Raw genomic sequence first — 4,626 nt, forward strand, 5'->3', positions numbered from 1 at the left:
GTCTCCCAACAGTGTTGCAAACAGTGTGTTCTACACAAGGGAGAGGAAGAAGTTTTAATACTCACTCAATAGAAAATCTTTCTAGTCACATTAATAAAGTAATGAAATAAAATGTCCAGAAAATAAACATAGTATAAAACTTATTGATCATTCTATATTTAATTAAGACTGTAAAATTAAAAGGATATTTTAAAAAATCTGCAAAAATACAATTTAAACAGCCACAATGAACGTAACTTTGTTTTTTGTTTTGTTTTACTTTTTCCATAGTTTGAAAGTAACTGACAATTAAGCATGAATTTCAATTTAAAATATGTTTTTCAAATTCAACAGAATACTTAATGTTCCAATATAAGATTTTGTACTTTTCAAGCTTAAAAAGTTTGTACCCATCAGTTAATACTTTGTTTCACTGATTCAGCAGTAAATAAAAGCACATTGTGTGCATTTACCTTGACAATCTTTGTGGTATCTCTCTGTGTTTTGAATAAATGCCTTGAATGAGGAGTGTGTAATAGTACATTACCTCAGGGACTGCGGGCTATGCAGGAAGTGGTCTCAAGGCCTTCCAACCCATTAATGATGATCTGTAGAATGGAGCACTGGTAACCATGGCAGCTTGTGATGGCAACAAATGTTTAACAGTGTATTCTCTTAATTAACTCTCTCACAGAAGACAAAGAAGTTTTAAAGATAAGTACTAAAACTGTTGTTACACACACACGCACACATATGCACATATGTTTGTATATGTATTTATTTATATGTATATATATATATATTAAATTTTGCTCCTTGTGAATAATAAATAAAATATTAAAATCTGACATAAATGACAACACACTTTTAAAACTTAAGCTAACAAAATTTGAATTTGCAGAGGAAATATAATTACTGACATTATTTTAGAATATTCGGGTATGGAGCTGTTAATAAAAACAGAACCAGGTTTTACTTGGTTTTATTCTTGTAAGAAAACTCCTTTTGGGCAATGCCCCCACCCCTGCCCCCGCTGCACTGGATGTGGGCCGCTCCCCCTGATCCATCTGTCAACTTCCACTGCTCCATTCTAAAGGCCTTAGCTTAAAAGGGCCTAAGCAATAATGCCTTTGTGACTTCCAAAAACTGCCATTATTTTCTTTCCTTTCTTCCCAGCTACCTCCCTTTTTCTTTCCTGTTCTTTCTTATTATACAACTGATAAAATTTGCTTTCCAATTAGAGTTATTACAAAATACTGGCAACATTCCCCATGTTGTAAAATACATCCTTGAACTCAGCTTACACCTAAGTTTGTGCCTTACACTCCACCACCTCTGTATTTCCCCCTCCCTTCCCCCCATTCGCTGGTAAATAGTTGATATTCTATATATCTGTGAGCCTCTATTTTCATTATATTCTCCACTTTGTGGGGTTTTAAGATTCTGCAAGTGATACCATACAGTATTCGTCTTTCTTATTTTACTAAGTAGTATCCCTTTCATTTGCTGCAAATGGTATTAATTTCATTCTTTGTATGGCTGAGTAACATTCCATAGGTCTTCCTTGGTGGCTCAGTGGGAAAGAATCTGCCTGTCAAGGAGGATATGAGGGCTCAAAACCCAGGTAAAGAAGATCCCTTGGAAAAGGAAATGGCAACCCACTGGGGTGTTCTTGCCTGTAAAATTCCATGGTCAGAGGAGGCTGGAGAGGGTGGAATCCATAGGGTCCCCAAGAGTGGGAAATGACTTAGTGACTGAACAAAAACCAGTGTTCTTCTGTACCCATATACCACATCTTTATCCATTTATCTGTCTCTCATCTAATGGATATTTAGGTTGATTCCATGCTGTTGAATGGTGTGCTTCCGGGAACTTTGGGACACATGCATCTATAAGTATCCAATAATGAAAGTGTTAGGTCAGGTGTTGTTAGGTCTTAGCTTTTTGAGAAATTGCTATACTAAAAATCACCATTGTTTCATTACTATGGACACTCTTTCAGTAAGCAAGTTTGAGTTTTTAATGCCATCAGTTGCTGACATCATATCTTGAGGTGTAATAAACACTACTATGCAGTAGATGCCCTAGGGGCAACTACTCTGATGCTTTTTAGCAAATGGCAATCCTGCCCCCACCCCATGACACAGCTTCCCTACTTAACTTCCCACCCCTGCACTCACATACAAAAAAAAACACATTCTGTTCCTCTTCTCCCATGGGAAGTGTATCTTAGGGGCTCAGTCTGGACACAGTTCTGCCCCATACTTTCTAGTTTACTGGACCTACTAGTCCCCTCTCCAACTACACAGGAATCATCTCCCTCTCTCTTCACAAACTTATCCTTTCTCTGTCCTTTCTGCTCGAAGCAGAAAGCTCAGTGACACATATAATTTCACATCAGGTTGATGGGGGCCAGGCCATCAGAACTCGTCGATCTTTCTCTGCAGGTACTTGAGCATGGAGTCCACACCCTGCGCGGAGCCCCATATCTTCTTGAGCACCTCACACTCCCGCTCCTTGGCCTGCTCCAGCTCCAATCTCATGTTGCAGTGCACAGGGGACTTGGATTCCTCCAGCACGACGGGGTTGCATGAGGCGAGCTCCTTGATGTGGACCGTGACTTCTTGGGTGAAAGTCCCAGGCCAGAACACCTGGGAGACCAGCCCTTTGCCGTGCACCTCCTGTGCTGTTAGCTTTCGCACGCAGAGCAGCATTTCATTGGCAGATGCTCCTCCTAATCTTGGGGAACATGATCATGGAACAGCCGTCTGGACTCTGTCCGAAGGTGGTATAGGGCGTCTGGAACCACGCCTTTTCATTGGCCCAGACCAGGTCACAAAGAGGCAGGATGGATACTCCTAGCCCAATTGGAGGTGCTCTCTGTCTGCCGCACTTGCAAGCGCAGCAGCTTGTCAAAGGGCTGGTCTCGCCTGTCCTTGATGAACTTCCTCTTCCTGGCCATCACACCCGTAACAGACGTTTGCAGGGAGGTCATCCCATAGCCATCAGGGTGTCCATGAATTTGGAGGTGCCTTTCCCGCTCATGGCCAGCCCCGTCGTCATGGCCACAATAGTGGGCCAACACCTGCTGCACCAGAGGGTGTGTCCGCGGCCAGCTCCCCATCCACACCAACACCACGACCGGGCCCAGAAAAGCCCCTACCTGGCTGCTAGGCCGCAGCCTCTGTGGCGTCCATGGCCGCTTTGTCCTCCGGCCCATGTTCCACAGGGTCCGGCTTCTCGGGGCTCTAGTCCTGAAAGCTGTTCACTGCGATGCTGCCCTTGATGGGGCTCTTGGGCACGAGGATAGTGATGTCAGACTGGGCCAGGTCCATGTTCTTGTGGGTGGCCAGGCCCGGCGTGGGGCTCTTCCTTAACTTCTGGCTGGCGGTAACCAGCAGGATGCTTTTTGCCTCCTGCTCCTTGCCCAGCACTCAGGCCTTGGGGGCAGCCTTGGAGAAGCTGCTGTGGTGGATATGGAGATCCTCTTCTGGCCATTGTGCGTGGAGGTCTGGTTGGCTCTGGAGAAGGTGCCCTGATTCTGCTTCTCACTCTGGCAGCGGTTGAAGTCATGGATGCACTCCTCACAGTTCACTAGGTGCTGCTCTGGCTCCCAGGTGTTGTTCTGGCTGTTGTAGCCTTTCCACCAAACTAAATACTCTGTCTTCCCTTTGTTGCTTTTCCTCTTATCAAGGATCCTTTCAACCTCGTACAGCTCCTCAGATGCCATGGTGTGTGGCACGGTGCAGGGCTCCCCAGGCAACCTTATTCATTTTGAAGACTCCCAGTGGTCTGCTCCAGAGCCACTGAGCATGCCTATACATAGGGGGCCACATCCTTCTGATTATGGCATCAGTCACTTCCCCAGCCAATGGCAGCCCTCCATGAGCCTTGGCATCACAAAGCCTCATCCTGAAAACTCTGAAGGTGGATGGGGAGCAGCTCAGATGATTTGGTGGGAGAAATGAGGCATTTTTTATGAACCTAAAGAGCCCACCAATCTCACCTGCCATCCCCATCTCTCTAAGTCAACACAGATTGGTCACATGGCAGGGAGAGTGTGTCTCCTCCAAACCGAGCCTCACAGCTGGTTTTCAGCCTTTCATTCAATTCTCTCTCATGTTACATTAATATCTACTTTTAGTCATCTTGCCTCAAATCCCTCCATGATAACTAAGCTGTGGAAATGAGAATGATTTCACTTTCCTCCTACAACTGGTGTTAATGCATCTTGAAGACCATTCAATTCTGGGCCACTTATGAGAAACCTTTTCCATCCCACCTCCTTTTCTCAGTCTTCATCTAGCTCTCCTCAGTTTTCTAGTCTCCAGTCTGAAATCCCTGTCCTCAAGCTGTGAGAATGCACTGAATACATCCACTTGCTATTGCTTCACTTGGCACTCTCTTGTTTCAACTCGAGGACTAATGGTCACCTCCCTAGGTGTAATAGCCAGGCTTCGTTTTAACATGATGTTGTGAATGAGGCAGATAAATGCATGCTTTGGGTTATACTGGATGACCCCAAGAAGGAAATGTCTACCTGTGGCTGATTAGTATTCCCAGGACGGAAGGGGTGGAGCTTGCCCAGTGGTGTGTGAGCCTCCTGTGCAAAGGTTTTCTCAACCTGCACCCTCACAAATTTCTCAT

General features: G+C 45.0%; 1 pseudogene; it reads right to left on the reverse strand.

Moving 5' to 3' along the window:
* Positions 1–2,399: 2,399 nt before the first annotated feature.
* Positions 2,400–3,709, reverse strand: LOC122436457 (annotated as a pseudogene).
* Positions 3,710–4,626: the final 917 nt, after the last annotated feature.

This window comes from Cervus canadensis, chromosome Y (assembly GCF_019320065.1).
Source record: "Cervus canadensis isolate Bull #8, Minnesota chromosome Y, ASM1932006v1, whole genome shotgun sequence".
Classification (NCBI taxonomy): Eukaryota; Metazoa; Chordata; class Mammalia; order Artiodactyla; family Cervidae; genus Cervus; species Cervus canadensis.